Source organism: Dermacentor andersoni, chromosome 7 (assembly GCF_023375885.2).
Source record: "Dermacentor andersoni chromosome 7, qqDerAnde1_hic_scaffold, whole genome shotgun sequence".
NCBI classification, from domain to species: Eukaryota; Metazoa; Arthropoda; class Arachnida; order Ixodida; family Ixodidae; genus Dermacentor; species Dermacentor andersoni.
The window spans coordinates 86062490-86073022 of NC_092820.1; the positions used below are offsets into that span (position 1 = coordinate 86062490).

Below are 10533 nucleotides of genomic sequence, written 5' to 3' on the forward strand. Positions count from 1 at the left end.
CAAGCACTCTCCTAAACACTCTCTAGTAAAAAAAGAAACGGTCACTGAAATTTTTTTACTTACCAATTGTAAATAGTTAAAAAAATCAGTAACGTGATGAGAACGACGAAATAACAGAAGCACTGATATGTCCATACCAATGAATAGCTGAGGAAGGCTGTCATCTAGAATAAGCAAGAAGTAAACAACGCTGCAGACAAATGGAAATCATAAAAAAATAATGCTATGAGAAGAAAAATAATTGGCCTGCCATCCCAGACAAATCTGTAAGCTAATGACAAGAGTGCATCTGCTGCAAACCGCTTCGGTCTGTTTAGATTTGAACTTTGCTTGTCGGCATGGGTCATACACAAAAACGAAGACATTCACTCATTAAAACGGTGAACGGCCATCTTATTTAGTGAGCCGTACTGGTCATACACAATAACGTTTGCTAGACACATTTTTCACTTCTTGGTTTTCTCAAATATGAAGCAACAGCGGTAAGCATGCATGTCGAAATTGAAAAATCCATCGTCATATCTGGTGTTTAGTGAGAGTACAGCTCAATATTTTTTGCAATGCAGTCAACCTATCGAAGGTGACAAGCATGTTAGTTATTGGGCAATCTTTATAAATAAAGATGACCATATGTACGTCTTTTTAAATTCTGTGTGTCTTGCGGCAGTGTCTGTCAAAAATTGTTTGACCATGTGGCCGTTTCGTGCTAGCGCCGATTACAAGCTCAAAAGCGTTGACTGCTCTTGAATGGCGTATTACATTTGCAACGCATGCGCAAGTCTCTTAAGCGTGGGAGTTGAAACGAAGGAGTAGCTCTCGTTCTTGTGTTTTTCAGCGTTATTACTGTGTAACAGAGCGCACCAATGTGGCTTTAAGAGCTCCAAGTGAATGAGTTGGACGGATATCGATACTCCAAATGGCCGTTCAATAAATTGTCGTGTTTATATCATATTACCCGCGTAATGCAATGTTCTCACCACACGCCCAGTAACGAACGCGCAAAGCAAATACTTCATTTTCATGCAAAGAGCACCCTTGCGGACTCTATTACAGCTTATTACGGTAGTCTTACCTCCAACAAATCTTGAAGCAATAACAGGTGTAAAGACGGAAAACGTTGCTACACCTTGTGGAAAGCAAATTCAACATCATCAAATGTAAACGCCTGTCAGCCTTTGGATAATGGTGTTTGTCTTGGTGCCCTTTGCGACCGAAGCATGTCGTGACCGCGCGTCACGATGGTATACATAATTGGAAACCTTGGTAACACGTATAAAAACCGAAGGCATCGAAGCTATGCGTATCGTTCAGTCGCGAAAAGCTGCGCACTCTATGCTTACTCGGTGAGACTGTATGTAGGCGCGCTTTTTCTTTGGAACCTTGTACCTGCCAGAGAAAGCAACCCTCCGCATAATAAGGTGAGAAAACTGGATCTGTTGCTCAAACGAGTACGCGCAATATTAATTGGTAGCAATGCTAAGCACCGCCTTTAGGCCGTAAGAGACACCGTGCTTAAGCCGTGGTAAATCTTCACTAATTTTAAGGCTACTCAAATTGAGCACTGTATATTTTAAAAAATCTTTATATATCTTTTGTAGACGTCCATTAGCCGCCAGAAAATCTGCTTCAGCCGGGATAAAAAAGAGCTCCATAGCTTTTAAGAACCATTTGACGTTTATCAAAGTATTGATAAAATACCCGTGAAGTTGTCACGCAATCTTTTCTCCTTCCTTCTCCCCGCCAAAAAAAAAAAAAATACAGGATTGTGTAAACGTCACGCACGGAGCCTTATATAACTGTTAGCTGAGGAGCGTCAAAAAAACACGGACAAAGAAAAAAAAACATCTCAAGGCTTACTTCAATAATAAACCAGCTAGCCGAAACAGAAGTTTTGTTGCCTTCCACAGGCATTATTTCGTTACTACAGCAGCTGTTCAGGTAGCCCGCCTGCATTCATTGTAAAGCTTGCTTTAATATTTCGAATTTTCTAGAACACTGATATCACGCAAGCATCGGCGGGTAAACAGATCAAATTACATATTTGCGGTGCGTCTGCAGCAAGGGGGAGTGTGAGTAGGGCTGACGCTATTTCAATCATGGGACACTTCTTGGGAATATTTTATCTGCGTATTTGCGCCTTGTATTAGCACTCCAAGCGGTTTTGCTGCGAAGGGATATAAATATGTTTCCACCGACAACTTCGTTCTCCTATATGGTCAATTCCTCCCCATTAGCATAAAAAAAGAACAATGTGAGTTAATAAACGCCAAGTGCTCAACATGGCTACTATGTGAGATAAGAGTCAACCTGATTTCCCGATAGAACACCGTGAAGGCTCGAAGTTATTAAAATTTCTCGCCCCTACTGAAAAAAAATTATGAGGCAGGTCATTGTCTGATGTCATCAATGAAAACTTGGTGTGTCAGTTTTGATTTTGACATTGGTTAGTGATCTGTTTTAGAATGAAGATTTTACCTTATAACTTTGTGGTCCGTCAAAATTTTGATTATATATGCAAGTTGTATGCGTGATGTGAGCCTTCACTCGCGGTTAGGTATTCAGGAATAAGAACCCTGTTCATGCCCTCTATAGCTGTATTCTCGGATGTAAGATAAAGTGGCATAATAATTATGTGATACTTAAAAAAGCGCTTCATGTTCAGAAAAATACGGATCTTCACGATGTGCACAAATCTCCCGTATAACGCCTATTTAAGCGAGAAAATAGCGCGCACGTGTATTCGATGTTTAGAGAAAGGATAAAAGCTAATCAGGTCGGAAGAAGTTCTACCTGACAAAAAATCTCTTCAACGACATGTCCTTTTGATGCTACTCTGTTTTCATTTACAGATAACAAAATGAATATAAAGACGACTATATTGTGTACCATCGTTCTCGCGTTGGTGTCAAGTGCTGTCTCGTCGGCGGAAGGTGAGGTAGTTATGATTCAATGAGCATAGAAGCAGAACACACACACACACACACACACACACACACACACACACACACACACACACACACACACACACACACACACACACACATAAATATATATACACTTTTGATATTTCCCTGTCACGTAACTCGCACGCAAACACTTGACGCATGGCACAGAACAATTATACAGCAGCTGCAAGGGATCTTGCACTACTGCAAAACTAAGCAATATGAAAACTCTTCCGAGGCGAAAATTCAGGCTCATCGGCACTTCATTATTATTTAAAACTAAAGCGTAAGGCGAAGATAAGCATAGAATAGAAATAAACCACGGTATAGATGGAGCACCTTTAATGTTAACGCAGTACATGAAGCACAATTTACAGCCCTCCCACAAGCTTCCCGTCCCTGTCAAGAAGAAAGAAGTGCTCACACATTGATAACAAAGCATGTCAGTCAAATCGGCTTCGGTAACTGGTTTTTTGTCTTTGCCAGAGCTTGTTCTTTCCTGACGACCTAATTCTTTTAGAGCATCAGAGTGCACCCCCACTATACACATGAGTCAGATTGCCTTGTTCGTACTTTTCTGCACCGAACGTGTGCTCAGATCATGTAGAATTCAAACATCTGTCGTGTTCACCAACATAAACTTTCCCACAATAACAACACGTTGCTAACACCATTCCCGGTACAACAAATAAGCATATTTTTGTACCTAATAGTGCACATTGCTTGTGGTTCAGTGTTGTGAATGTAAGATATCTGCCCCTTCTACTCTCTTTTTCTTTTTATCCACTTTAACCCTTCCCCCCGTGCAGGGTAGCTAACCGGAACTACCTCTGGTTAACCTCCCTGCCTTTTATGCATCCTTTTCTCTCTCTCTAAAGAGCTTACCCAAACGAAGTTTTTTTTTTTTAGCCTACTAGCGCCCGCTGTCACTTATTTGTGGCCAAGATGAGTAAATTTGCTGAGCTTAGACAAATTATAAGGTAATGAAAAAGCGCAACGGGCATTTTGCTCGCTGTGCAATACTCTTCAAATTAAGCACCAAAGTTGACGTGCATGGAGCCAAAGCAGTTTCGGGATTGGGCCCAGACACGCGATTGCGAGTCCGTACATAGCTTCTAACTTTCTAGTGCCAATAACGGTGGCGAGAATACCTCGTATATCTCCCGTTCAGAAAACCGAGTAACCTCATTTTTTTTATTCCAGTAGATTATATGTACTCATTAGAGCAGACTAGATTGGCGTGCAAGCTACGAAAGTTGCAGTGAACCTTCGAAGGAACCACTCAACTTTCCATTTCTGGAAAGACGTGGAAGAACACTCAACGCTCGACCACACGCTGCTTGGCCACCATGCTGCTATTATCCGATTTAACAGCATGATGTTACATAAGGTACTAAGATTTTCGAGACAGCAAATCCATCTGTATGCTCTCAACAGCAATCTCGTGTAGCAAATAATCAAGGAAAGGAGGCAAAGAAGAAGAAGTATTTTATTGATTGGAAATGTAGAGAGGTCGGCCGGATAATGGAGCATCTGGCCTGCTACTCTACGTAAGGGGAGGGGAAGAGGGGAAGAAAAAGGGTCACAATGGGGGATGATAATGGGAGGAACGAGGTGAATGACACATTATACAACTGGTATCACAGGCGTGAGTCCAGGCCCGTGTCACCTAGGAAACGTGAAAGGAGGCAAAGTTTTGCAATTTGCCGTATGTTTAAATTCAGTCATGAAACTACCGATGTTGAAACTTGTGGCCGAGATGGCAAATACACAGAGAAAACTTCAATGGCATTTTTCTTTTCATCGTCCACGAACACTAGTTGCCTGTGCGGACGAAGCGGACAAGCGCGCCGAGAAAAGGGACACATAAATTTCCAAATTTGAGAAAAGATGACATGTGTATGAAATGAAGGACACATAATTTATTCACCCTAGTAGAGCGATGATAGTGAGTGCGCTCCATCGACTCTAGTAAATTTTACACAAAGTATTTTATGGCAGTGTGAGCCCTGACCAAACAATGCCGCCCAAGTGACAGCTCCATCAAGTACTAGACACTTCAACCCAGTAACGCAATTCGCATTATACGCATTATACGCATAGTCGCCGGCTTTCAATATTTGCCGTCCCAAAATGAAAAACGTGTCAGAAATATTAGGAGCGGCGTGTGCAAAAAAAAAAAAAAAACTTTTCTTTATAGTCTTGTGAAGAATTGAGTTTACGCCAAATATAACATTCTTCGAAAGCATTTTGAGAAAATACACAGAGAAAAGGCAAAAATAACTTTCAACCATCTTTTATTCAGTTGCAGGATTGCCAAGTAAATCAGAGGCCGACAACTTGCTCTAAGCTTCCAAAGACGGTTGTTTTGCAATATTATTGATTTTTTTCTAAGCTACTGAGAATGTGTGTTTTGTTGTCCGGAAAAGAAGTGAAACGAATGAAACAGTCGCCAGAACTACATGCATAATGTTTATTTGCATGATCTATTTCCAGTTGAATGCTCTTTCCATGACAAGCACCTGGAAAGCTCGATACACGACTTTATCACTAAGCTGCCCACTGAGCGCATCGAGACTGTGGACGAGGACGAGGAACTTCCTGCTCAATTCAACTCGAGTCAGTTTAAATTCGTTGGCCTGAACTCCTTTCGACCTTTCGGACCATTTTTTACTTTTTGTCCGAACGGGACTAGAGTGGTGCAGTTCGACCTCGTCAACGAAAAACCCTTGGTCCTGCTTGGATCATTCACCGCGCAAAATGGCACACGGCACGAAGTCGAGAGCAAAGCACTTCTTGTTAGGTTCACGACGCAGTTCGAAGTCGAAGGAATCGGAGAGAACGTCAAGCTGCATTATAGAGTCAACATGCCAGTGTCCTTGGTGGGGCTGTCTTTCAGGGTCAAAGGTTTGGATGAGAAGAGCGACGAAGTTGAGAAGATTGCTGCTTTCCTTCAACCGCACTTTCTTCGTGACTTGTGGCATGGCATGCTCTTCTCAGAACTTGAAGCCCTCTTCTCTGAAATTCTGGAGAAGAGTAAATAGGAACATGACTGTTCTTGTGGTTAAGCAGGGTCGTTATGTACATATAGCTTAAGCGTATCGCTTGCTTTGCAAGCTCAGTTTCTTCTCTGTTTACTGCATGATACATAAAGAGTATATATTTTCATATTTCGTGTGCGCTAACGCAATTCTGCCACTGCCTTAATAATGTCTTGGAAATAAAAATGTTCTCTCCGGCTTGTACTCAATATGCGACTACTTTGCTAAGGAAAGCCGCCATTTCTACCCTTATGACGTATAAATAATAGGCGAGAAGCGTTAGAAGAGGAAAACTAATAAGTATTGCTCTGACAGTAAACAATAATTTCACTGCTAGTTAACAATATAAAGAGTGCTTGTTACGAAAATAATTTTACCATTGTTTACGTAACACATTATGTTATGGACGTTTTTTTTCTTCAAATAAACAGACGCACGATTTGCGCGTTGTACACTACCTTTGCTTGTCTGCTTTTTCTGCAATGGGATTCTGCTGTTGGGAAAGATACGTCCCGATTGCATGGCTTATATGTAACTTGGTAGTATACATTTGATTAACTACCACTACATAAAGACCATATTTTAGTAATAATAGTTTTCCTAACACATTATAGCTTCCTGCGCACGTACCAAAAGGCAACTCGCAGAACCTTTGCCAAAGCATACCACTGTTGTATCTTGCGCGTTTTCTCGTCAACACTGCCTCTTTTTGTACTACGCATCACAGACACAGTACACCCACCTCCTGTTAGACAATAGTTTCCATCGCTACGCTCGAATATTTTGTTAGGAAATCAACCTTCTGCTTAGACGCCCACGTTCTGCATTATTTCTATAGAAATGCTAAAGAAGAAGTGTTATTTTAACGAAGAATATTTCTCTAAGTCACGTGAGTTTATAGTGGTTGTGTGTCCCGGTGTTTTCGTGGGCCAACAAGTGGACGCCTACTGGCTTTTGCAGTCAAGGATAGAAACTAGCTGAGGCGACGCATGAGAAATAGTCAATGCAAGTGTCGACCTTAGTGCCTTCTTTTTCGATTCGCCTCTTTTACCAATAGTACGCGAGCAAATGTCACGCCGGAACAGGCAGGTACGGTGCCGCCAACGGCGTCCTAAATGCCTAAGTCTGGTAAAATGACAAAGAGCGTCTTGGGAACACCACGAGGGCCCACCACCCCGGCGCATCTCTACGTCACGTGCTGCCACCATTCCACGATTGCGTAGATTGCGGCTACAATTTGGTCTCACTTTTTTGCATGTGATTAACTCGGAAATTCGAGGCGAAAGTCTGCACTAGATAAACGTGTTTACCGTGCGGTGAACGTGACACAAAAGAGACAGAACGTGCCCAAGCGCGAATTTCCAACTAATCTTTCAATGTAACATGGTGCTTGTATGCAAATAAGATACGCGTAGCCACCCACTCTAATATATACTGTTTTAGACGAGGACAATGCCCGGCCACCATACAGTGTACCCGATAAGTCGGGAGTTGCATATTTTCATAAATCTGAAAAGCTCTGAAAACACTCACCGGCAAAACTTCTCGGAATTCAAATTTAGCCGAAAGATCTCCATTTTGAGATCATGTAGCCTTTAAATATTCGAGGATGGTTTAGGTTTCTCGGACATACCACTGCATGTCGCTGCAGGATACATTCAGAAGAAGTCACCCGCCAAAACGCAATAAACTGGGCCTAGCGCTACAAAAACCTAATCAAAACTACTTGCTAATTATTTTGTGTTATTTTCCTCTCAGCGCTGTTCTGCCAGATATAATTTGAGACTAATTCACCAATTCTACCCTGCGCTTGCTGCGCTCCTCAAGGATGGCTTTGCTCAAAGGAGCCATGAGACGCTAATAAGTTTCGGTGAGGAAGCTTATGGCATGGGTGACACTGTCGAGGAGCAAATCTTTTATGAAGCACTACAACACTACAGTGGTTGAGAAGTGGAACAATATTGTCGAAATTGACACAGCCAGTGAGGTGGTATATACCAGCGATTAATTCTCCTACTGGGTGCAAACTATAAACCTGGACGTAAATGCCAATTTTATCTGACCTTCGAATCACTTGCCATTAATTCCCTCAGGTGTGTGAGGTAACGATCGTATCTCCCGACTTGCGCACGTCTTTCAGACGAATACCAGGCACATGACGTGAAACAAAATGTTGAGCCGATGACTGGCCTCCCCTTTCGCGTTGTGCGCTGTCTCCTAGCATTCCGAGTATCTAGTGCGAACGCCGAAGCGAGTTTTCTATGTTCCTGTTGAGGACAAGAAGCAACGTGACACAGTTACGGAAGCAACGATTGGAAGGCATGCGTGTTTATGTTGCTAGAAGTTGTAACCGGTGACAGGGATTCTGGTACGAGTTCCTAAAAAAATATTGTTTTAATTATTCACAATGAGTTCTGTAAGAAATAAGTAAACCCCAAACGGAAGTTTCAGGGCTTATAGCCGTTTGTGAAATTGAAATGCACCCTAAAACTCCAAATTTCCTTTAACAAAGTCAACTGAGCAAACGCAGAACTCTAACGTTAATATACCATCAGCATGAGCCTGACAATCCTCTGCCAATAACGATATTCTATCGACCGAGTGACACGACTTCATTACGGATATATGGCCTCCGAGATCTCGCGGGCGAATCTCCGATGTCTCCAGTCAGGACTGAAAATCTTGTTGCTGTAGCAATTACCTCTTCGAAGGACGTCTGAAATGACAGAAGCACGACGCAGGTCCCGACGTCTCTGTGCTTTCGTTGAGTGTCGTTCTCAGAGTTGTTCTTCGCTTACTTTGCGCCGTATAAAGTTGTAATTACAGATTTGCCAAACCATTAAATCTACCGAATAAAGTTAACAATTCAGCCACTGCAGTACTCAGCCATTGAGCACTGCAAACTAATATCATAATTCTTTAAACTGGAGATAATTTTGTTCTAAACTGGACAAAGAAGATATAGTACACATCAATCTGATGTACGTCACCAATTTTGGCAGATTTTTGCAATACCCTTGTAAACGTTGTAACCATTTCGCGTTACTTGTAACGTCATATATCAAGTTTTATCAGCTTTAGGGGCTCGAACAGATGCAGTTTTCGGAACTGCAATGTTTGTTTCTGGTACAGAGTTACCGATTCTGAAGCATCGTGCTCTTTATATTAAAATCCTCGAGCAATGTTAGGCACTTTAAAAAAAGGTTGCTTATGTCTGAAATAAAAATTCTGCTTGTTATACTTTCTATAGCTTTTGTTTCTCGAATGTAAGAAACTTTATTAACATATTTCTAATGCAGGTCTCATCAAAGCAGTTTTGCGTTTTACACGTCAATGAACAGCAAATCGAGTTGCACTCAGAGCTGAAGATTCCTGTTTAGCTACACAGCCACAATGTTAGTAGGTAACTTGTAAATGGTAAGCATGCGAACATGCCTGCAAAATCCGGGAAATCATTAGAACACTGATCATCCAAGAAAGTGCGTTAAGCCGGCTTCCCTTTTACAGAAGAGCGTCGAAAGAGCTCTTGCCGCATGCCCTTGTTCGTCTAGCCACCTGATGGCCCGGGACTTCATTTGGTAGGCGCGAAACGCCTGCTGAAGGCACCTAAAAATAGTACGTCTTACACAGTGTGTCGAACTCATATCACAAACTTGCACATGTTAACGTGAAATTACCGCTATCATTTGCTTGATAAAGCAATGATTGGCCCAACAGTAGAAGAGAAGTTACAGCAACATCTACTAAGAAATATTAGGTGATGAGGTGTAGTCAGGACCGCGTTTGTGACGCTTTCTGTAGGTGCAAGTATTATTCCCATCTATGGGAGAGCAATTGGCTATTAAAGCCGCGAGCTTTTCACAGAATTTATGATATGTTACTGCTCTTTTATTTCAAAGCGAAGCTTTCTTGGCGAGTCCTCTCAGACTTTCACAACCGTGCCTGGTGGGGTCTGCTGCCGTCTTGACGAATAGTTCATACCCTTAACCATAACATGTAAAACTCCCTTACAAACCAGTATTATGGTGCGAAGGAATTTATGTTGGCTCGTTATTGGTGCACTTGCGAGCTATATGTTCTTGCTTTTCCTTTTTTCAGTTAGGCTAGGGAAGCGCTGCCCACCTATCCCGCTACCTATCTCGCCACCTATTATGCCGCCTGACGTAGAAGCAACGCTCGCCTTCGGTATTCCACACATGTTTGCGGTTCTAGCGATCACAGACGCAGCTGTGGAAAGTAGCGACCGGTTCTGAGGTCACATCATTGCTCCAATGAGCGCGAATCCGCGCGACATATGCACGCCAGCTGCACGTGAACGTGTCGCGACTTTGGACTTTCTTGCGGGTGATGTAGCCCTGGGGACCAGAGGACTCTGAGCCCCCATATTTATATTACATTCCCGTATTTCATCTTAACCGAAACCTAACGCTACAATTATAATAAGGATTGACCGTTTCAAACACCCAAGTTAGCTTATTACTTCATGCTCTTCAAAAACCAATAAATTAAGTTTAATTTTTAAGGCCAAGAATATATTACTTTGTGTA

At 42.1% G+C, this 10533-nt stretch overlaps 1 long non-coding RNA gene across 1 annotated transcript; it reads left to right on the plus strand.

Moving 5' to 3' along the window:
• Window positions 1–874: 874 nt before the first annotated feature.
• LOC126534149 (uncharacterized) lies at window positions 875–6443 on the plus strand. The gene is made up of 3 exons (XR_011895728.1): window positions 875–1418; window positions 2850–2930; window positions 5442–6443. It is a non-coding gene; the product is annotated as an uncharacterized lncRNA (long non-coding RNA).
• The last annotated feature ends 4090 nt before the right edge of the window (window positions 6444–10533 follow it).